The following is a 24,810-nucleotide window of genomic DNA, read 5'->3' as shown; positions in this document are numbered from 1 at the left end:
GGCAGGGATAAGCCTACACAAAAAGACACAGGCTTAGCAGGGACAGAGTGGTCTGGTATGCGATGCCCAAGAGTATGGAAGATGATCAACAGTATTTCAGAAAATAGAACTTGACATACTACAGGCATTAAATAACCATTGGTCAAAAAAAGTAAGCTTTGTCCAAAAATCAAGACAATGGAAGTTAGTCATCAGCTGGTTTTCAGAGTGGATATCAATGGGGTAAAAAAATTAAACCAATGACTCAAAAAATGACTTAGAAATCAGTTTAGGAAACAATTCAACAAAAAAGCAGACTCATGGGCAGCCCGGGTGGCTCAGCGGTTTGGCGCCGCTTTCCGCCCAGGGTGTGACCCCGGGGTCCCGGGATCAAGTCCCATGTCGGGCTCCCTGCATGGAGCCTGCTTCTCCCTCTGCCTGTGTCTCTGCCTCTCTCTCTCTGTGTGTGTCTCTCATGAATAAATAAATAAAATCTTAAAAAAAAAGACTCATAAAGAACCAATACATACTTTTTTGGAAACTGTGTTCTCTGGCTTGACACTGGAGTATACTTAATTGTGGATTTCAGCTGCCCCTCTAGGAGGAACTGAGTCAGGTGATACATCACTTCTCCTGGTTTGCTTATTTTATTAAACACTGTTTTTTATTCTGGTACTTGTTCCCAGATGTATCATTTTCCATTTCAACATCATAAATATGTACATAAATATTTTAAAAGTTTCTGTTTTTCCAGATTGAATATGTGCCATTTAACAGGTATTACTTCTAACTGAAAAGTAGCTGGGGTGATCAACTGCTCTGGCCTTTGAACTTAAGTTAACCCAAATGGCATCAGGGATAGCGTGTTGGAGTTGGCAGGAGCCTTAGAGATCGTCTACAACATCCCCACCCCAGAGACCCCACTGCCTTTACTTCATTTAAAAAGAAAGAAATCGCGTGGCAGGGAGACTTGCCAAACCTCATAACTGTGGAGGCCAATGATTTGGAACACAGAAATGATGTTTTCTGAGGCCCCGTTATAGCAAAGGGGCCACACACACAAAGTAAAAAGGAAAGAGAAATGTTCGCTTTTCAAAAATTCCTCCCTGCAATGATGCAAATATAGGTGGCCTCGGTACTACGGTTTGAAAGTAGCGTAAGTGAAACAAGACATGCAGGCACAAACAATGAATTTACCAAAATATGTAGACCTTCTAGGATTATAGTGTTACCCGGGTGCCAGACTGGTCAATATTACTTTATTTATTTTTTAAGATTTTATTTATTTATTCATGAGAGACACAGAGAGAAAGAGAGAGGCAGAGACATAGGCAGAGGGAGAAGCAGGCTCCATGCAGGGAGCCAGACGTGGGACTCGATCCCGGGACCCTGGGGTCATGCCCTGGGCCAAAGGCAGATGCTAAACCGCTGAGCCACCCAGGGATCCCCAATATTACTTTAAAAAAATTCTTCTCGACTAACATCTCTTGTTATGGAAAATACACGTAGGCCTTCACAGCTCTCCTTGTGGCTGCTGCCGGCCTAACAAGATGATCCCAAATCCAGCTGTCCCTTTCCAACAATTTGAGTATCAAGCTCTCCTAATTTTGATGCATTTCCCATAAGTGTCGTTCCTCAAGAGAGTGTGAGACACACAGTAAATAATGTCTGGGTCTTCAGGGAACCTGTGTCTTAGAAACCTAGATGTGATCCCTTCTTTGGAGGAAGCAGAAGCTGATCAGCATTACCTTTGTGTTCCACCTAGACACTCGGTTTCCCAGGGTCTGAGATAACGTGGTCTGGCTATGCCTCTGGAAGTGCTTTGTGTGAGGACTGAGTGAAAGACCACACGCTGGGTAGCTTGAACATGATCTGCGGGTACTGGTGTGATTACGATAATTCAGATCGTCCACAAATATTGCCAGTAAAAGCAATAAGCCAAGGAAAGCAAAAAAAAAAAAAAAAAAAAAAAAAAGGCCTGCAGGAAACCATGGATGCTGCGGACGTGAGGACGACGTACTCTTTTTGGCCTCGCGTGAAATAAACAAGCTTGAACTGGGTTATTATAAAATAAATGGCATAGCACGGAAATGGGCTTTAGGAATCATCTAATCCAGTGATTTTTACCAAAAAAAAAATTGTAGCTACAGATTCTTTTTTCAAGCACAGTTTTATATAGAGCCCTCAAATATAAAAAGATAAAGGCAGAGCTGCTCTGAATGAAGCAGGGGGCAGGGAAAGGCTGGCCCGAGCTTCTCAAGCTGCTGACTGTCAGGCTGGATCTCTTCCATCAGAGCCGGGGCTTGGGCGGAGGGGCCCTGCTGGAGTCCTTGCCTTCGTTTTTGAGAGCAGTGACTGACCGCAGAAGTTAGGGATTTGTCCATAGCACGAAGGGGTGGAGCCAGATTTTAGCAACTCACCTCTGCACTCCTTCGTACTCCTAAGAAGGCTGGCTGAGTGCCCCTAACCCCCTGGGCTTCCTCAGGGAGATTGCTCTAAAGCAAGAAGACAGGAGCTCTACCCCCCTACTCAGGAGGGTCGGGAAGGTCGAGGGCTGAGAGGCACAGGCTCCCTATTTTGCATGGAGCTCCCTGGGTAGAGCCCATGGTTCTGGGACAAGAATGAGCTCTGGAAAAGGAAAAAGTAGTAAAAAAGTGGTGATACTTGCAACTCGAAGATAAGGAACGTGAAACATCACAGTCAGCTCTTCCTTTGGACAGACTCGCGTACGTGTTGACCCCTCAAATGGATTTTTAGGGTTTCCGCATTGCGTATTGATGGTGTGTGGGAAGCTTGAGATTTTCCTATGGCGGTTCTTGGGTGTGGGACTGAGTCAGAGGATGGGCGTCACTAAATAAAGGCTCCTCGGAGGGGATTTGAAAGACCTCAGCCTCTTCTCCATTCTAGAACGTACCATGTTTTATAAGCTTCCTCTGCAAAATCCTGAAGCAATTTGCGTCCAGCCACTAATCTTAAGTTGTTTTTTAGTGGTTCGTGCAACATCATTCAACACATTGAAATAAAGTTAATAGACTTGCTTTTTCCCTCCTTCAAGTAGAGACCAGGAAATCTCCCTGTTTGGGGGGAAAAGTTCCAAAAGTGTCAGTGCAGTGTGATTTAACTCTCCAGTTGACCTTTGAGCTGTGTGGCTCCAGTTCTACATGGATTCTTTCAACAATACAATGCACTACTGTAAATGTATTTTCTTTTACGGTTTTCTTACCATTTTCTTTTCTCTAGCTTTATTGCGACAATATAGTATGTGTACATACGACGTGCGAAAAGCGTGTTAATCGCTTTGCTATTGGTAAGACTTCTGATCAACCGTAGGCTATTAGTAGTTAAGTTTTGGGGAAGCCAAAGTTTATATGTGGATTGTCAACTACACGGGGTCAGGGGTTGTTCAGGGGTCAATTTTATTTTTAAAAGGGATTAAAGTATTAGATGAAAGGAGGATGCTTGAGGGCATGGGCATTGGAATCAGACTGTGCGTACTGTTTGAGCCAATTATAAGGCATAGACCAGTGGAGCAGAGTAGGGTGCACATCACACCCTCCACCCAGCCCACCACGCTCCTGGGATACATGCGGCTTTGTCAATCAGGAAAAGAGCAGGAGGCTGTTAGGTCCATTTGGAGAGAAATAAAAAAGAATGCTCCCCTGGTATCATCCAAAACAAATTCCAGGTTCATTAATATTCTTTTTTTTTCATTAATATTCTAAACCCATAAAACTATATTGTCCTAGAGAAAAGTATCAAGGAATAATGTTTTAATCTTGACATCAAACCCGACAACCAGGGATCCCTGGGTGGCGCAGCGGTTTGGCGCCTGCCTTTGGACCAGGGCGCGATCCTGGAGACCCGGGATCGAATCCCACGTCGGGCTCCCGGTGCATGGAGCCTGCTTCTCCCTCTGCCTGTGTCTCTGCCCCTCTCTCTCTCTCTCTGTGACTATCATAAATAAAAAAAAAAAAAGAAGAAAAAAAAAGAAAAAAACAAACCCGACAACCATCAGGGAAAGATTGGTATGTTTGATCGTAAGAAAAATAAAAACTGTGCCACAAAATATATGTAAATGCAGAAAAAATACTCAATAACATGCGAGGAATGGTTACCTATTGCTAACGTAATGCAAAGGACATGGGCATATATTACTCGGGCTACGAGAGAAACATTAAAAAGAAAAATGTTTAGAGAAAATGTAGTTGTGCTTAGGTATTGATCTACCTGAAAAAATATGATAGGATTTTTAATCACTGCACAATTTTACCTTGTATCAGTCCTATTTCTTTCTTTAGTAGAGATTATTTTTTCCCTCAGTTGCTTCTAGAAAACCTCACAGCTCCTACCCCTTTCTCATCTTGAGATGAGCTGTACGAAGAGAGACTGCCTGGGTCAGGCTGAAGCAGAGGGTGGCCCGGAAGAGCCCGTCCTCGGCCCCGTTGGAGCTGTTGCCGCCCACTGCCCCCCGCCATCCGTGGGCATGGCGCCGAGCGCCTTTGTACTCAGGGTCTCCAGCGGTGCTGCAGCTGAAGAGGATTTGTTCTCGCGGGAGGAGAACATCAGGGTGGGAAGGGACCTCAGGATTCACGCAGTCGCCTCGCTCGCCCCCAGGGTGGCTCCTCCCGGCCTCCCCTCCCGGGCCGTGAATGTGCCTCATGGCAGGAGGAGCCATGGCGGTCCTCCCACCCCAGGATCCTACTGAGTCTCAGACACCACTGTCCCATGGAGACGGAGAAGCATCAGTCAAAGATCACTTTGTAAAAGGGCTTGGCTTGCTTTCTGGCTAAAACTTCTGTTCCACTGCACGCTACACACCGAGCAGTGGACTCACCCGGCGTGCTGGAGCTTTTATGAGAACGGGTCCCTAAGTATCTGCGCTCATTATCCTGTAAATGATCACTTTTGCTTTCTCTCCCACTAGTGCCATCATCTCTAATAAAGCAGCTTATACATGTTTTGACTGAGACCACACTGCCCCAGAGAGCGAGCATCCTATTGCTTTAATAATAGAAATGCAGGAGTATCCAGGCAGCCTCCGTCAGAGGCCCAGGCCCGGGAGCAAGTCTCAGCCAGTCCACCCCATGTCTGTAGGGAAGCAAGTCTGGGTGAAGCCAGAGCATGGGACGCGTGCAGGGCCCCCTGGCTTGGCCTTCTCAAGGCCCCATCATGCTGCAGCGGGAGTGCTCTGCAAACAGTCCCACATGCTCCCCCCCAACCCTGAAAACTCCCCCTATAAGGACTTGGTTCTCCAGGAGGGAAAATGCACAGAAAATGACGATCCCATCTTTGATGCGTGGTGGCCATGATATGGAAGGAGAAGTTCTCTAGTCTAATGACAAGCACGCCAAGGGCCTAGCGTAATAGCTGGAGCTTAAGTGATGCAGATTGGCTCTGTGGGGAAAACAACAGCAAAAACAAAACAAAAAACAAACAAACAAACAAACACCCGAAATGACCCTGAGAGGGGAAACAGACCTTCATAAATTTGATCATACATCACAAGTGGGACCAAAGAGCCACTGGGACCAGCACTTGCACAAATGTAACGCTGATGCTACTTTCAACAAGTTCTGCCAAAATCCTAAAACCAAGAGCACCCTGGAGCTGATAATCCAGAGAAAGCGTCTACTTCCCATTCCCTGAAACCCAAGCGGAGGAGAGAGGACCCTGTCCGAGCACTGTAACTGCCAAGAGCCTCCATCAGACACTGAGTTTGCCCAGTGAGTCCCCAGCCTATGGGGAGGGGCCTGGCCGACAGCCCCCACGGAGGCCCGCAGGCGGGACGGGGCCACGGGACAGGGTCACATCACACGTGAGCACTGCCTCTGTGCCAGGGCTGCTGTCTGGCTTTGAGGCCTGGGGCCGGGCCGGGGACCTTCTCTCAGAGGGAAGGAGCAGGGCCACAGTCACCTTGCCCTTCAGTGCAGAGAGCGCCCTCCACGGGGGCCACTGCCTGGCTGTTAAGATAGTAGAAATCTGACCATTTGGTCCGGAATCAAGCATTAGGGATGATTTGGGGTTTTTTACATCTACACAGACTGTGGCTCCTGGAGAGAGAGACATGACACCGAGCAGGCTCCCTCCTGTGATGCCGGAACAACCAGTGCCGGTGGCTAGGAACCCGCAAGGTCTCCCGTGCAGCGGCGCCTGCACACCTTGGCCTGGAAGGGAGGAGGCCCCCTACCACCCACTCCACGGCTCCCCGTTCTTGCCCAGGGACCTCCATGGTGGGCAGGGCCACTCCCGAGCCACTAGCTTGCCTGTCGGTTGGCACGTTGGTCCCAAGAGCCACCGCTCTGGTCGCCCTCTTGAAGCAGAGGTGCTGATGCCACCGGCGAGGGCGACCTGTTGGCCAGCTGCCTCTGTCTTGCGGATGTCCCCTCCGTTAGTCTCCTTGAAGGTGGACGTCACCAAATATCACAGAGATGCTACTGTTTTTGGTAAAATACACAATTTGGACCCAGGTTTTCCTGGCTGCAGGGGCAGATGGTGTAGCCTGGAGCCTCACAGACCCCGGGCCTCTGCTCTCCTCTGCGACTGTGTCGCTCGCAGGCACGACAGCGCACAGTGACACACGGGGAGGATAGTCAACAGCCCGCTTGGGGCCCAGAGATGGGATCACTGCCCTGCCCGGCTCTTCCATTCTGTGCCTGGGTCCCAGAGGACCTTTCTGAGGGGCTTTATGAGCATTATCTCATTTGTTCCCCAAAAAGAGCTGTGAAGAGAGTGGAGTAACGTCATCCCCAGTCTTACAAATGAGAGCTCTGTGCCTCAGAAAGGCGGGGTGACTTTCCAGGGTCACACAGCGAGTGAACTTTAGGCTCGAGAAGGGAATTTGTCTTTTTCTGAATCCTGGCCTCTGAGGTCATCCTGGTGAGAGATTCAATCCAAGGCACATCATCATTGTTTTAACATTCGGTGACTCAGTGATATTGGAAAATAAGAGTTCACATTTCTGAATGGAAATATTTATGATCACAAAACACTGTCTTTAACTACTGAACCAAATAACGCTGTTGATAAATTATCAGCCAAAAAAGAGACTGAAACTTAGCAGTTTTGAGTTTTTTCTTTATATAACCTAATTCTAGTTTAGATGAGAAAATGAGGCTTAGCCAATGATTAGTATAAAATTAGCCAAAGAACATAATGTGATTGCTTATGTTACTTGGTGAAACGCAAATAGCAGATGGATCATATTTAAGCAGCCACTCAATCTGTAAGTATATAAGAGCAATTTCTACAATGACTTCTGTATTTCTGAATCATGCCTTTTAATACATATTAATGTCTAAAGTAGCCATTTTATCCACCAAGTAAATAACGTTTAGGACCGTTAAGTTCTAAACCATGTATTAAACTGGACTCAAAGTACATTATTTTTCCTCCTATAATCAACTGAACGTATAGAAAATTATGCCACCTTAAAAGAGGACTAAGTTCGGGATGGCCAGGTGGCTCAGTGGTTGAGCGTCTGACTCGGGCCCAGATCATGACCCCTGGGTCCCGGGATCGAGTCCCACATTGGGCTCCCCGCAGGGAGCCTGCTTCTCCCTCTGCCTGTGTCTCTGCCTCTCTCTGTGTTTCTCATAAATAAATAAATAAATAAATAAATAAATAAATAAATAATAAATAAAATTTAAAAAAGAGGACTAAGTTCATTAAGTTCTTAATTTGTGCCCCAAATTTTACATACATCATCTCTTTTATTTATTTATTTTTATTTTTATTTTTTTTCATCATCTCTTTTAATCATAAATTTTACCATTGAGGAGCTAAGCTTCAGAAAAGTTCAATAATTTGCCTCTAGTCACTCAGCTAGTTGTGATAAAAATATTTAATGCAGGGCTTTCTCTGTGCCATTCTGTTTTCCAAGAGAAATTATTGTTTAATTCTTATAAAAGTACACACAAACCAAATCATATAGAAAGTTCTGCTATTTCTGGAAGGTCTAAAGAATGGATGTAGAAAAAAAATCCTTCTGCAGAGGAAAGCTCAATGTAAACTAAATGGTAAAAGGGAATCAGTGATGGATGCAGGAAAAGGTCAGTCAAAAAAAAAAAAAAAGGGACCCATTGAACAATTTCCGCCAGTATTTGTAAAATTAGACAGGCCATGACCTGGTAATTACATGATCCTGCCTATACTAAATCTACAAAAAAATAATCAAAATATTTTAGTTATGCTGCATACCTGTGTTTATATGAGTTTAGGATGATGTAGAAAGATGGCAGGATCTGAGAATGTAACCTCTAAATTGAGGAAAAAAATCTCTCAAAAATCACATTTTTAAGAGACATAGGAAGTATGGTGTACTTAGGGTACATAAACAGTAACGTGAAGGGACTTTGATTTTAAATAATGTTTCTAACAGGAATGACATAAATACACGTGCGTAGTGTCTTTCCTAGTAAAATCTAGTCCTGGGAATGTTTTCTCCACTGAGCACCATGTGCACACGTTACATTACTCACAAGTTCCAAAATGTGGGATTGGTCGTGCCGGCTTGGCTTGGGATTCAATGTCTCTTCCTTCTCTCTACTTGATAATAATAATATCATGATCCCTTACACCCCACATCGCCTTTATATCTTTTATTTTGCATTGGCTTTTCCCTTATCAATAATCCCGTGGAGTAGAAAGCCTACCTGATTTATCATTATTTTGAGTAAGAAATCTATCACTGGGTGGTCACGTCATTATCTTGGATTTGTGCTTTTACGTATTTATAGGTTGATTCTTCATCATTCATAGTAGCCAGCACCACCAGCACCAAGTTTATAATTAAACTTGATAAATTAATTTTAAATTTGATTGGGAGGAGGAATGTTACGGTAACTTAGCAGCCTTGGAATGTCTTTCTTGCCGTATTATTTGCCGAATTACGATGTAACCCAGTACCGACCACCCTAGTGAGTCGGCTCCGCTAGCACAGGGCACCCCTTCCTTCTGTAACCACTCAGCCGAAGTGAGCGTCTCCTCCCCCGCCCCCTCCCGCTCATTCTTACTATACATGCTAACTCCTCCACAGCCTCCATCCCCCGCTGAACTGGTCTTGCTTGTTATTTTTTTACTTTTATCTCTGCCAACTGGAACGAGAGCATCATGAAGACAAAGACCTTGAAAGCTCCTTTTCACACTGTATCATCTAGAACATAAACAACAGGAGACTGAATGAATAAAGGTGTGCAGGAGGGAGGACAACTACATGGTCACCTTTGAACCCTAGTCCTGGCCCCCTGATCAAAGCCAACTGGGCGATGGTTGGTAGCTGACTCAAGGCGGGGTGGTGCAGGTGGTGCTGGTGGTGCTGCTGGTGGTGGTGCTGGTGGTGCTGGTGCTGGTGGTGCTGGTGGTACTGGTGGTGGTGGGTGATGGGTGGTGGGTGCTGGTGCTGTTGGTGCTGGTGCTGGTGGTGCTGGTGGGGGGTGGGGGCTGGCGGCGACCCTTAGCTGCCCGGGGATAGGTGAGCGGCCTGCATGGAGGTACCTGTACGTAACGCAGCCCTAAGGCAAGGCCCAAGGCCCCGGCAGTGAGGCAGGTGGAACCTGAGGAGAGGTGCTGTGCTGACGAAGCAGAGCGAGTCGAGGCCCAATGGTGGCTCACGGGCTCTGCGGCAGGAGGAGGGGAGCCCCGGGGCGGGTACCGCGGTGGACACGAGTGAGGCCCACGCCTGCCGCCGCCCTCAGCGCCTCCCTGATGTCCAGGTGAGCTTCAGCTTCCAGCTCTCGGTCCGCGAGGACCCGCTCGGCCGGCACCCCCTCGCCTGTGGTACCGGGAGCCCCTTGCTCCTGTGGCCTCAGCACAGCCCTGTTTACATCTAGAAGCGCCTGACCCCAAGATGCTCGTCCAGGTCTGCTTCGGAGCAGCCACGCCTGCTGCTCTGCTCTTGCGAAAAGCATCTAACGACCCAACAGGACTTTGCAGCCCATGGAGCGCTTCGCTTCGGGGTGTATTTGCCATTTTGCCCGACAGCAGCTCTTCTCTGAAATGGTCCCTGATTCCTCTGGGTGGGGACCCCCGTCTCCTGTACTTTGCTGTCCCCGCAGTCCCCCCTCTGACTCGCCTCGCTGTCTTTATGGGTGTGAGCGCCTTACCTGTGCCACTAGACACGAAGCATCTCGAAGGCAGAGACGACGTCCTCCTTATCTCATCCCTCACAGTGTTTCGTGTCAGGCCTCATAGGATGTTGCTAAACAAGACCTTTGTTCGAATATCGAACAGGTTTTAAGACTGACTATAAGCTGATTCCGTGAACTCTGATTGCACTCATCTATCCATCCTAATGAATTAGACCTTAAATTATAAGCTTTGGAGTTATTTAAAATATTTATTTCCTCAAACATATCTGTATATAAGTGTAATACACAATATTTATATTTATCATTATATTTGCATTACAATCCACAGAGTCCACAGCAGTTTCTGGAAAGTGTTCCGTAATAATTGCTGTATGGGTTTGTAGATAAATGATCAAAAGGAACATTTAAAATAGGCCTCCAATCATAAAATTGGTAAATTTAGTTCCAGATCCATTTATTTTAGTTAATCAAACCTTTGTTTAGATTTTTATTCTTCAAAATTATAACTTCTCGTGCCATGTCTCCGCGAGATTCTTAAGATTTGGCGACGGCTTTTCTTACTACGTAAGTGGCATTCTAAGGACCGAGTCTGGGGTGAATACGGATCCACGGGACCTACTTGCCTCAAAAATTCCAGAATCTCCTTTTGTTCCATTTTGCTATTTTACTTTTAAATATTCAGAACTGAAACCGGGAGAATAAAAGCAAACCAACAACAGGAATGCACGAGATTTCAATTTTTGCTCAAGGGCAGTAGCGACAGCCCTAGAATTTTGCATGAGATAAATAAATCTCCCTTTCTGTTCTCAGTAGCTGTAAGGCTCTAAGCAAGTACTTTATGATATGCCGAGGTCATACGTCTGAGAGTTTTGGTACTTTTACACGAATATTAGTGAGAATAAGATACAAGTCAGACCCGATAACCTTTGGTGTTAGGGTGCTTCTGCCCTCGAAAGCAATCTGTGAACTTCTGTCTCCTTAGCCGCTCCGTTAAATGGGATATCCACACATTCCCTGATCGTTCAGCAAACCTTTATTGAGCACCTGCTGTATCCTGTTCTGTGCCGTGAACAGGGCGATACGGTGAAACATGGAAGGAGACACACAAACAACTGACCACAAAGTCCTGTGGCAGGTGCCAGCCTAGAACCCACGGTTCAACCATACTTGAGATATGCACAAAGGGCACCAACCTTGCTTCGTGAGGGAGTGGGGGGATTGCTCAAGGAGTTTTATGGACTGATGCTCGCATTAAGTGTAGGAAAGAACGGAGTTGCAGATGGAAAAGGCATATGAGGATCCTTTGGAAAGAAGGGATGTGATGGGCAAAGCCCTAGGGATGTCACTTGTCAGAGGCTGTCCCGGGCGACGGCGCAGCGGCTCTCGGTTTAGCTGGAACAAGAGAGGAGAGTGTTGGGGAAGGACTTGGAGAGGAAAGGAAAAGGAGGCAAGGGTGACTTGCAAGGTCATCCTATGGAATTTATCTTTTATGGTGGGGGTGGTGGGGAGCCACAGTGGGGAGGGGCTGGGAACGAAAGAGCAAGGCTGGAGCTTAACCGTGTGACATTGGGCGGGGGGGAGGGCGGTAAGGCTGGGATATTGAAATGATGTCTCAAGTCGATACACGGTGTTAGGGCGTTGGAAAGCAGCAATCCCAGCGAAATAATATTTTGCTCTCAATCGCTATTCCTATTCTCCACACATACCGTGATTTTAAAGTTCAGAAATTATTGGCTAAAACAAGTGTAAGCACGTGGGTAAGTACCATGCCAGAAAACACGTTACGCCTGCCCGTCTCCCTGCCCATTTTATTCTTTGATTCAAAGGAAAATAAAGAAAAAAAATAAAAAATATATAAAAATAAAGAAAAAAAACAACAACAAAGGAAAATAAAGATGCTTTGCACAACACATGAGCACACGTGGAGAGAGCGGCAAGTGGATTGTCACCCACCTTCATGGAACAGGTATTTCCAACACACGTGGGAAAGACTAGAGCTTGGGTCAGAGGACCCGGGCTGGAACCCAGTTCTGACATATGTTAGTCACACGACTTTGAGAAGTCCATAGATTTCTCTGATCCCCAATTTGCTCATCCTTAACGTGGGGTAAAAGACTCCTGCCTTAACTATTTTATGAGGTCCCCGTGAGAATCCATGGAGACAACACAGACAGTGCCAAAGAGATCACCAGGGATCGAAAAAATGAGGAGTAAAACCATGACCTAGACGTATATATGTGGGTCAACTAAAAAGTGGAAAACATGAAACTATAATGAATTAGAGGTTTTATTTGAAGGGCATTAGAGAAACTTTCTTCAAAATGCTTACACATATGTGCTCCAGAAGCCACCTATCTCCAGGCTTACCCCTCTCTGCTCTGTCTTTCACGCTGTAACACAAATGTAAGAATTTATTCTTAGGAACCGATGATGCCTGAGTAGGAAATTTTACCATTGTGGATGTTACACAATGATTATTTCTCCAAGCAAACAGGACATTTTCCAGAATGAGCCTCACGGAATATATACTAAAGGAAGTGTGGTTGGGTCGGTGCACACGGTTTATTTTTAATTAAAAATTGTAAGGGATAATACTTTAGTACAGAGGAAAGAGAATTTTGAGAGGAATCCTGTCAGTTGTTCATTTAACGGACTCAATTAAGCTATGAAATTATATCCGTAGGGAAAGTACAGATTCGCGAACTCACATAGTTCACCTCACTAACCAATATTCAATTTCAAAATGTTTATTAACATCTTATTAGAGGTTGTTGTGGCAGATAGATTAGCAACATTAGAACTGGAACTTCAAAGCATTTCCGGTGGAACTGCAAAGCCTCTACCACTCTGGCAAACTCAAAAGCTATTTTTTTTTATACTCTTTTTATCCACAAAGTAATTACGAAGGCAGGATAGTACAGACCCGCTCAGAGCCCAGGTAAAGGGCACGGGTGGGCCCGGCCAGTTAAGTTTGCTGGGGTTGCAGGAACTGGCTGTCCTGTTCGAGGGAACTGGAGTGAGTAACCATGGACCCCACTATGGTGGAGACAAATTGTCCACAGGCAAGTGGAGCACAAAGAATTGTATTTTTCCTCTTCATCTTAGAATCTGAGGACTTAAAACTCCAGCTACGGCTCCGAGATTGCTCAGGTTCCTGGCCAGTAGATGGCTTTCTGGTTTTTTGTTGTTGTTGTTTTTGTTTTTGTTTTTAAGCCAAGACGCTGTCCAACGTACTGAATTTAGTACAGGTTGAGAATAGCTTATATCATAAAGATAAGTGAAATAATAGAACTTGTGTTTTGGGGCCATTTTCTCAGTAGTTAGGTGAACGTGAATGGAGAGACCTATTGAGTTGAGTGTTTCAAGTGGATCTTTCTCTTCTCGTCCTTATAATTAGAATGCAAGCTCAGTGAATCCTATCAGTGCCTGCACATTCACACAGATTTTTTTTTTCCCTTCTGCCCTTACTTCTCATCCATGCTGCAAATTGATGATAACGTTGTGTTAGAGCTCTATCACCTAATGGGAGGCCATACGGACACATTTCACTGCATAGCATAATTTTTTCAATTCTTAGATAACACCACTAAACACCTATTATAAGAAAAGATGAGTTTTATTGGGTAACCATAACTTATATCTTACCTAATCCTCAGTACATACATTATTGGATGTCATCTGCATTTTAGAGTATTCTATTTAAAAGGGGAGCTATCGAAAAAATGAGAAGTAAAACTATGACCTAGACGTATATATGTGGGACAATTAAAAAGTGGAAAACATGAAACTATAATGAATTAGAGATTTTATTCAAAGGGCATATAGGGCCTCAGTATTTTGAGAGTATATGGTGATTTATTGACACAACAGAGGCAGCTGTGGTGCTATGGAAATAGTACAAAATGTTTAAGTGAGAAGGTGGCTTGCTTTTGGAAAAAAAAAACACTAAAAGTCTGAATTTCACATTCCTGATCTGCAAAGTAATGATATGATATCTGCTTCACAACTCTGTTGAGTGGTTACACTCTGTGAGGTGACATAGGTAAAATTTTTGTACAAATTGTAATGTAAGATGTACCTTTTTGGTCAAAGTTCCTTTTTTTCTTGGTAGAGTTCATGGATCCTATCACTCATTTCCTTCTCTTTTTGTAAGAAAAGGAAAACTGATGCATTTTATATCTCTCCTGACTGTCACTTCTTTGTGAGGAGGTTTATGCTGTATTAGCTGGTGTTTTCTGCTCCTCTTTCCACTTTTTGCTCCAGAATCCAGGCTTCCCGCCCCTCCACAATAGGTAGAGACAATTAGGAACCAAGGGATAAAGCCTTTGTAATTCTGAGCTTAACAAAAGAAACTTTTATTTTAGAGAGAGCAAAAAGACGCCGTGATTATTGGTCACTGTCCAGAGAAAGCTTGGAAATATTCTAATTACAATGAACTTCTATAGCAGCAGTGTTCATTTTAATGAGATTTGACTTTCTAGTCTTATCTTTAGTGAAATATTTTCACATTCTCTCCAGTCACTTTTCCCTTTTCCGGACTAAATACAAATGTACTTTTAGGGGCATTTTTTTCCCCTAGTGATTAAAAAATGATGATTCAAACACGGTTTCCCTTAGAGGGTTATAATTTGTCTTCCTAACATAATTGTAAATACATGAAGACCAGAGAACCTTGAGAGAAAAGCCTAGAAATGTAATTTTAGAAAACTTGGTGGGAGACTGGGCCTTCAAGATAGTGATGACTTATAAAGGGCTGAAAATATATTGAGTGTCCATGAACCGCTTCACCCTGAGTATTAAGGGAAACATCATCTCCTGGAGAAAGAGCCAAAGCAAAGCAGCCTGGCTGTGATGACTCACAGGAGGAGAGCGGCTGTGGCTGCGTTTCGGGTCTTGTTGAACGCCAGGAACAGGGAGACGGTGCGACAAGGGGCGCAAGAGTGGCTATACGTCCAGGTAATAACCCGGTAATTTATCATCAGCCCTTTACGATGTGAACGAGGAAACATGGCCTCGGGCAGGGGGAAGACCCAAGGTGAAGGAAGCGCCGGTGCACAAGCCATTGCCGGAAGCAGTCCTGCATCATCCCTAAAATCACTGAATTTTAAGATACACACTCTGATGTTTTTAACTGCACCAGAAGGTCAAAGACACGTCCGTGGCTCTAAATTTTACATTTGTGTGATTCTTGATCATTTACAGTGTAAAAACGCATATAAATACATAATCCTATAATTCTTTACAATGTAAAATCTCAAGGAAGCTATCCCTTTTGTGGGTGCTCACGACGCTTTAGTGAGCTACATCGTCAGGAAAACACACACTCCCCACCCCACCCCCGAGACAGCATGGGTCCCCCTGGGGTTTGGGGCGTGAGGAGCACAGACTATGACATACAGGGCCTCAAGGAAGGGACCAACAGACGACGGCACAGTGATTGATTGTTGGGAATTCCAGGTGGCACCCATTATTTTGTCCTTCCTACATATCTCTTTTGGGACTTGTCCCTTTCCCTCGTCACGTGTTTCTGGTAGGCCCCCCTCGCCCAGATGTGGTGACACGGCCCACGGGTGTGAGTCAGAACCATGATCAGTATAGGCCGGTCAAATCCAAGCAAGGACTCACTCGGTGGCTATCTACTCTTGACACATGGAGAGAAAATTCTGGAAGATGCAACCAATTCAAAAGAAAAGGAGCGAGAACATTTCCGAACAGCAGATCTGGCCATGCCAAAAGTAGTCAGCTTCGGACATTTTCACTTATATGAGCCAGAAATTTTATGTTTGCTTGGTTGTCTCTGAGCCGTGTCTCCGTCATTTATATCCAGAGTTCTAAGTAACAGACTCCGTTCTTTTCGACCGAGCCTAATTTTGTCTATTATCCTAAAGATCTCTCGGTATATTCCACGGAGGACGGATGTGTGTACTTGTTCGACAGGACTTCCCAAGCGTCTTTCAAATGCTGGAGAGGCAAATAAAATAAAATAAAATAAAAATAAAAAAAATAAAGAAATAAATAATAAATTAAAAATAAATAAAAATAAATTAAAAAAGTGCTGGAGAGGCAGGGTTATCCCAGCCTTTGTTCGGTCTCCTCCTGCAAGCTGTGAAATGCCATGACTGAGAGACGGATTGAACGTGCCCATGATCGTAGCATGGAAGCCACAGAGGGGCCTGTGTTCTTTCGGAGAGGGGTTCTTTCCTCTGCCCTTGCGGATGCTCAAGATATCACTGGCATGTATGAGTGTGTTTGGAGGGACTCACGTTTCATCTGTGATTTCAAATGGACAAGCAGAGAAATGTCACGGAAGAGCCCTTGGGGCCTTGCCTCCGAGCCAGGGCAGTTACATTTGCAGAAGTGTAGTGATTGGTCCAGTTTCAACAATTTTTCAGCAGCCTTTTAAGTCTGAGATATTTGTGAACTTACTTTGACCCAGAAAAAGGGAAAAAAAGAGCACTGTTCTTTCCGCCTTTTGGTTACTTATCCTCTCCTTCACTTGTGTCTGTTTATTACATTATCAACCAAGTTTTCATCGTCATGCAGCATCACGTATGAACAGCTTTTTCACATTTTCATTTCTTCAAAAACTGGAAATTATCCTCTTACATGGCAACATTGATCTATAGCAGTGAACTGCTTAAAAGGGATCTTTAAGAGTGGATTATATATTTCCATATTTTTTTTCAAAGCCAACTATAATAATAACATTAGCTACCATTTAAAAGATATTTTAGTAATCTCTACGCCCAACAGGGGGCTGGAACTCAAGACCCTGAGGTCTAGAATCACATGCTCTCTGAGCCAGCCAGGCACCCTCGGAGCTGCCATTTAATAAGTGGATTCCACGTGGCGACCCCTGTGTTGGCCGTTGATACTAGCGTCTCCCCTGGACCTACTCCCGTCATGGGGGAGATGCAATCCCGCCCCGAGGGAGGAGTAAGCTGAGTATCAGAGGCTTTGGTGACGTAACCCCGGTCACCAAACCACAAGCGTTCCAGTCTCTGCTTCTTCGCTGCTTTAAATCTGAGCACGTTTTGTAGGATGGCCGCTCCCAGACCCCGCGTGGCCACCTGAAGACCGTAATGACGACAACGGCGGCCACGCGGTGGGCATGTGCTCAACACCCAGGAGACCCCTTGGTCGGGCCTCCGTGGGGGACAGACGGGTTGCAGAGCCCCAGGCGCCGAGAGCCAGGGCCCTGTCGGCCGTGGGCCCGTGCTGCTGCAAGTGGCCCTGCAGGAGCCCGGGGTGACAGTGTCGCCCTACTCACGTGTCGCTGTGCAGCCTCAGGGCCCAGAGCCACAGCACGTGGGAAGCTCGTCCCTAATGAACGCTTCCCCATCAGACCACCGCCACCATGGCGGGTAAACCCCCCGGAGCCAGCAGGTGCTCAGTCGGCGCCGTAAGGGCACACAGGTTAAAGCACGAGTCGGCTTGAGAACGTTGGCAGTTTGCATCGTAAAGGTATCTCCCGTAAAATAATTTTTGCTGAAATATCCCCACCTGAGGAACATTCACAGGCAGTTTTCTCGATTTTTACACTCTTACCTAAATGTAAGTCAAGGGCATGGATTTTGATGCCTGTCTGGGTTTTTTTGTGTGTTTGTTTGTAATTATTCAGTACTCTGCTCGTGTCTGACATTAGGGTCAAAACAGAAACTAGAGGGGCGCTGGCTGGCTCCAGCCATAGAGCCTGGGACTCTGGATCTCAGGGTCGTGACACTGGGCCCCGTGCTGCGTGTAGAGATTTCTTAGGGGAAAGAGAGAGACGAGCCAGTGGTTTTCGGGAAGGAGACAGGATGTATTGGCCAGACGGGGTGGCCTGTTCATTTTCATCTTGGTTTGCTGACATTATTGTAGGTGACTGTATGCTGGTCCCCAGGAGGGTCCTCTGAGCTAATCCTGCCAGGTTGGTATGTGCACCTGCGTGGACGCTGCCTACTTGAATGCTGTGACTGTTTAACTGTCCAGATGTGACTGAAGTCTATGTTTGAAGCTACATCTGCAAGCGGCTAACGGTGGTTCTCACGATCAAGTCACAGAGTGCTTCCCGTGACCGTTCCCTGTTCAGAAGAGTCCATCACACTCTAGAGAGACCATTCGCTATCAGTGAGTCTTAGTCCCACCCTCCGTGTCCTTGGGACGTCAGAAATACATTTGAGTCTTTGTATCCCTGTTACACTCCATCCCACTTGCTTCAAGCACCTGTGCCTCATTAGTATTCACCATCAGCAGCGTTCGGGAGGCCCCAGATGAGCCCCGAGCCCCCAGCCCCCTCTGGGTCTACATGGCCTCGGCGGGGACGGTGCTGACGGTTGCTGTCCCGGCTTCCGTCCGTGCCCGGACTGCTCTTCCCTGGGAAGTCTTCTCTTTCTCTCAGGTAACTACTTTGCATCATCTCCTGCCCTAGGAACTCAGCTCGGGGAGGTGGGAGGGGAGACTTCCCAAACTGCAGACTTAGAAGTGGGTTCTGGAGGAAGCATGGCCAACTTCCGACTGCCAGCTGCTGCCTGGGCGATGCCGCGCTCATCACGACCTCCCATCTTCTTAAAAACGGAACAGTGCATATTTGTTTAAAATCCTTTAAATAATCCAGAAGAGCGGGAAGTAGAAAGTGGTCCCCTCCGCCCACCTCCTCGTTCTCATGTTCCCGATGTGACTACTCTCAGTCACTCTCTGTGGAGTATTTCAGACCTTCCACAATGCACATACAGGTCTATGTGTATTTTATTCATAAAAGGTTGACTTTGCTATATAGATATTGTGCCTTGATCTTTACACTCAAAAGTATTTCTGAGATTTCCTTCTGAATGAGTTTGACTTCATCTCCTTCATTCTTTCTATTGCACTGAAAGTGTTCTAGAATATAGTGGTGTGAGTTATTTTACTGAAGAACCCTCAGGTGGTCCCCGGATTTTCAATATTACTAGTAATGCTGCAGTGAAGACAATTGCAGATAATATCCTTGTGCACTTGTGAAAGTATTTCTGGGGAATAAATGGCTACAAATGGAATTGCTGAGGTCTAGTAATTTTGCTCAAGTATTTTTTGATACATTCTGCTGAATTACTCTCCAAAAGTTTTCATTGATTTATTATCCCTCAAAAGTATACGTAAGAGTTGAATGAGTTTATTACATTGAACTCTAATTTTATTTTGTATAAAATGGGACTAAATTGACTTTTTCTTAAGGCTAACCTGAGAATTAGATGTAACACAGGTAAAACATCTGGCACTTTGGTCAAGCATTTGGTGCTTGACCAGAAAATAATCTTTATTTTCTCCAATGGCTCTACTTTACAGAAAACAACAATGAAATTAATAAATAAATCCAATTTTTTCACCTATACACAGTGTCCCCCGCATCCACATCTGCATCAGTGGTGGGTTTCTTAGTCCAGTAAGAGTTACTCTGGTCATTGTTGTCTCTGTGTTGGTCATCATCCTTCTACAACACGCAGTGCCCATTGTAATCAGAATTTCAGTATTTAAAAAGTCCTTTGCAAACCTCTTCTCAGCCTTTTGTTGTACCTGTTTGTTTCCATGTGATTTGGAGTTTTGAGACCTGGATTTCTGTTTTGAATGATAGAACATGGGCCTACCCACATCTGTCTGGTCCGACAAAAGATCGTAACAGAGGGTTCGAGAGATCCACACGTCCTAAGTTCTGGTGCTGTTGCTATGTCCAAGCCGTTCACCTTTTCACTGGAGGAGCCTGGGGGCATCTGGGCCCTCCTTTAGTTGATAGGATCGTAATACCTCCCCCCACCTCCCCCCACCCCCTGTACTTCAGTTGACTCATCTCAAAGCTCAGATGAGTCTTGCCTGAGAAGTGAGATGCAATGCGTGACCGTTTGGTAAAGGAGAAATGCCTGTTCTTTCTTTCTTTCTCTCTTTGCACATGCAACTGAATCCAAATTTACAGCTTAACCTTAGACAACCATCCAGACCTGGACACGTAACCTCCAAGTCTCAGTGGGTTTTTATCTGTCAAAATACTGGCCCCCATCATCCCTACAGGATGTGCATTGTGCAATCACCCTCCACAGAGCTCATTTCAGCTTTGAACAGCTCTGAATATCAAGTCCATTTTTAAAGAAGTTAATAGGCACTTCTGCATTTCTTAATCGGTGCAGAGACCATTCTGGGTGCTTTATAAATATTAACTTATTTAATACTTACTGGCTGCCCCTGCTTTTCTGGTTCCAACCCTTAAGGAAAGATAAAACATTTCTAATATCTTCTCTGTAAAACAGCCTTCAAATACTTGGAAGACAATCACCGGGTTCCCCAGGGCCTACTCTTTTTCAAATCAAAGAATTCCAGTTCACTCAGTTGTTTCACATACTGCACGATTATGAGTTATTTTATATCCTGACCACTCTCCTCTGAATGTCCTCTGATTTGTTAATGACTCTTTCAGAGATTGCAAGCTGTCTGCTTCTGGCCCACAGATGTGGTTTGCTGGCACAATGTCTTTTTTATTTACTTTGTTTTTATCTGAAATGGAAAAAGCAAGAGAGACGGGTAGCCTTTCCACAGGATATGCGTTCCCGGGCCCCAGGTCCCCATTAGCACCTTGGCTTAGTCCTGGCTGCTCCCAGCTCGGCCGGGTCTGGGACCCCTGCTGAATTCCGCAGGCCTGAACCGGGGTGCAGCCTGACCCAGGGGCCCAGGCCCCCCCGCTGCAGACGCAGAGCAGCACCACGGGTCTCCCGGCAGCGCCTCTGTGGCCGGGGCCCAGCCTGCACAGGCTTCCAGGGCTGGATTTGAGCAGGTCTCCTCCGGAGTAAAGAATTACCTGCAACAAGTCACTAGCTAAGGGTAGACACATTCTCAACACTTGAGAGACGGAGGCCAAAGGGCAGGTTTAAAAAGCCCAGGGTGTCTCTTCAGGTCTGTTCCCTTAGGAAACCCCAAGAGCTATCAGGCTCCTCATCCCCTCCCAGCACCACCACTTAGCTTTACTGCCCCTGCGGCCTTTCCCAGGCATTTTCAGGGGCTTCTCAATCTCTCCCCCCACCTTTTCAAAGACTGAATTTATTTATTTATTCATGGGAGACAGAGAGGCAGACTCAGGCAGAGGGAGAAGCAGGCCCCATGCAGGGACTCGATCCCAGGACCCAGGGTCACGGCCTGGGCCACCAGCAGCCGCTCCACCCCGGAGCCCCCCAGGGCCCTCCTCAATCTCTTTCCCTAATAGCCCAGAAAACTGGGGCCTGGGCCAGCTGCGCCAAACCTGGTGGTCACAGCACTGTCTTCTCAGCCAGCAGAGCCTCTGCGTGTCAGGAGCTACTTTCCAAAGCAGGCGGCCGGTGACTGGCACCTCTGAGCATGCCTTCCCGCCTGCAGTCGATCACTTGCTTTGCCCAGAGGCAGCACATCCCCAGTCCAGCGCCCTCCTCCTCCAGACGGAGAAGCCCGACCCAGAAGGGCCATGTCCGTGAAGCAGCAGACACAGCTGATGGGTGGGAAGCGGGTCTCTGAGGCCAGCGGGCCTGTGTGCGCCACATCGTCCTGTACGTGCTGCCACCAGGAGCTCTGTCGCCGACCTGAGTGCGGTGATCTTGGCGATACGAAGTTTGCCCCTGTCTACACCCGAGCGGATCACCGACTTCCCCTCCCCTGTACCCACGTTACAGTTGCCGCGTCCCAGCGTGTGGCGGATCCGCTACAGTATGGTCGCAGGAGGGGTTTCAGAGTCACAAGACCTCACCTGCCGTCTAATCTGATCCTCCCCCCTCTCAGCCACGCGGAGGGTTAGAGCCGAGGGAATCAGCCCTTGCTGAGCCACAGAACGGCTTACTTTCGGGGGCTATAGAAGCAGGCTGTCCTGGCCAGGCGGGTCGTCGGAGTCCACCCCGCCCTCACGGGAAAACAAATGCACAAGGCCCACTTCCCAGCGTCGGGTGCATTGACGGTGAAGGGGGTCGCGGGCCACTTACATTAATCTCTTAAGATCTTACAATAATCCTCACGTTATCCTGTTAAACTGGCTGCAGCCCTGTGCTTCATGGAATGGGATCGATTATTCATAATGCCACCCCGCTCTGCTCAAATAACATTAACCTCACGACTAAAATTTTATGGATCCAAGCTCCACGTCATAGCATGTGAGAGGATAAAGCCTTAGAACAAGGAGTGTGCACCCGGGAATTCTAGTCACTAGGCGTCTTTCAAGTACCTCCCCTGAGCCCAGCGTGATCTTTGGCCCCCGTGGAGGGTAGTTCAGAGGCGATATATTGCATGAGATGTCGGAGACTAGCGCACCTTTGTCTCTAAGGAGGTGGGACGCTGGAACGGGTAACCGCACGGACTCGAGGTCACGTGAGGTGGGGTTTGCACCTTGGCTCTTTTATTTATTAGCTGCAGTGTCTTAGTTAAGTCTCAGTGTCCTCATCTGGGGACAAATATAATACTCTAGGGGGTTATTTCCAAGGTTCTGTTAAAAGACAAGACCGAAGTCACTTAGCACATGCCTGACGTATGTTGCTCAAAAACGTCACTGATGGCATCACCTGCACGGGTCAAGGTGGAGGAGTCTGTGGGACGGCCCTGCCCTTGGAGAAATGTGCACAATAGTGTGTGGGGCGGGGGCGTCCCGACGGCTGCCACAGCGGGTGGTGTCCTTCAAGCAACCAAAGGTTTTTGCGATTCTCCAGTGGGAGCAAGCCACACGCTACCAGGGAGTTTGACAGCCATTAAAACCAGGGTTTCATGTTGGGAAATTCAAAAAAGAAAAAGAAAAAATGTTAGCCGATGTTTAAAATCTTTGTTATCATGTGCTAATAAAGTCACTTTCTGGGGATGCCTGGGTGGCTCAGTGGTTTAGTGCCTGCCTTTAGCCCAGGGCATGGTCCTGGAGACCCGGGATCGAGTCCCGCGTCGGGCTCCCGGTGCATGGAGCCTGCTTCTCCCTCTGCCTGTGTCTCTGCCTCTCTCTCTCGGTCTCTCATAAATAAATAAATACATAAATAAATAAATTAATCTTAAAAAAAGAATATTAAAGTCACTTCTTTCGAAGCACATTAGAGAGAAAGACCACACATCTCGACACATTTAGGGGAGGGAAACCTGAGCTTCAGATCTGAACTATGTAGACCTGGTAGTTGATTGACTAGTGGTTGATTGATGGGCGGGGTTTTGTTCCTGTGCCTCCGCGGAGCCCATTCGCCAAAACAACAATCTTAAGCTTGGAGGAGGAATCCTGAACCTGAACGTAAGGTGGGGAATAGCAATCACCTCCCCCACGGGGCCATTATCCTCAATTTAATTCTGAATTATTTGTTCCTGTGAGAAGTGTCCTCCAGACAGATGTCCCCCTTTCTTTGTCAGGGTTTCCTGTTCTTGTGGTCCTCATTATATACATTTTCTCCTTTTTTTTTTTAAGATTTTGTTTATTTATTCATTTATTTATGAGAGAGAGCAAGCATGAGCGGGAACAGGAGCAGAGGGAGAGGGACAAGCAGCCCTTGTGCTGAGCTCTGAGCACCCCCCCCCCCCCCGCCTCCGTGCTCAGTCCCACTGTCCTGAGGTCATGACCTGAGCCAATAGTCCAACACTCAACCCACTAAACCACCCAGGTGCCTCCTCTTTTTTTTTTTTTAAAGGTTTTATGTATTTATGCATGAGACACACAGACAGAGAGAGAGAGGGGCAGAGACACAGGCAGAGGGAGAAGCAGGCTCCATGCCGGGAGCCCGACGCAGGAGTCAATCCCGGGTCTCCAGGATCACGCCCTGGGCCAAAGGCAGGTGCTAAACCACTGAGCCACCCTGGCTGCCCTTTTTAATTTTTTTTAAACCAGAACAATAAACCAAATATAGGGAAGGAAGATGCCTTTAGCGATGCATCTGTATAATCTGAAAGAGAAAGATCATGCCTAATTTGAAATGAAATGTTTCTTAAACAACTCTGCAGTCAGGCTATTAATAATGATTTTTGCAAAGCTGGTGACAAACACCAGAGCACATTGGAATATTAAGGATCTGTGAACGGCTGTCAGTTTGAATTTGTATATTTTCTCTCACCACTAAAATTGCTGTGATCTACTTTGCAGGGTAAGAAAATCTCCTGGAAAGTGACGCTATTGTCAAACATGTTTGTGCCAGACCATTTGTGTGTAATTAGAGATCTCAGCACAGACTCGGATACTTAGTGCCCGGAAAAAGATCAAAGACCTGTGGCCTAACATAATCAATGAGGACACCTTTCCTAGAGTCACCTAGATGTTGGTGTCTTTTTCTAGAATCTTCTAGATGTTCGTGTCTAGAGGAGTTCTCCTGCTTGTGTCCTACTCTGCATGTCTAGACAGAGCTTCAGAAAGTGGATCAAATAGAAGAAGATTCTGGCAAATAACTGAGCATCGGAAAGGCTGAGAAAAACCCTACAGTCCCATCATGTTAGGGTTGAAATCTGCACCCTGGGAACCGACCCCACGCCATTTTTTTTTAAACATGAGAAACTATGCCCTGGACTCAGGAAACGCCCTGATGCAGTGGAGGGAAGGAAGCCTTAGTCCCTGGAAGGACGCAGTTGGGCCTCGGGGTCTGCCCGGCACTGCCCTGGTGGGGTCCCAGGGGTCGTCCAGAGCAGGGAGCGGCCTCACTGGTCCTGCGTCCTCGCCCCCCGCCCCGACTGCACCAGCACCCCCTGCAGCTGCGGCCTCCCCCTGCGCAGGGAGCCCCCCTCCCCCCTGCCTGGCTGGTCCTGGGGCCGGCACCCCACCCGCACCTGCGGCCTCCCC

General features: G+C 46.6%; 1 protein-coding gene across 2 annotated transcripts in view; it reads right to left on the bottom strand.

The window, feature by feature from the left end:
* KCNMB2 (potassium calcium-activated channel subfamily M regulatory beta subunit 2) overlaps positions 1-24,810 on the bottom strand; it is a 198,357-nt gene that overhangs the window by 154,549 nt on the left and 18,998 nt on the right. The window lies entirely within an intron of this gene.

The sequence above is a fragment of the Canis aureus genome, chromosome 31, assembly GCF_053574225.1.
Source record: "Canis aureus isolate CA01 chromosome 31, VMU_Caureus_v.1.0, whole genome shotgun sequence".
NCBI classification, from domain to species: domain Eukaryota; kingdom Metazoa; phylum Chordata; class Mammalia; order Carnivora; family Canidae; genus Canis; species Canis aureus.
Note: the sequence above shows the minus strand (reverse complement) of the source record. Positions and strands in the feature narration are given on the sequence as shown.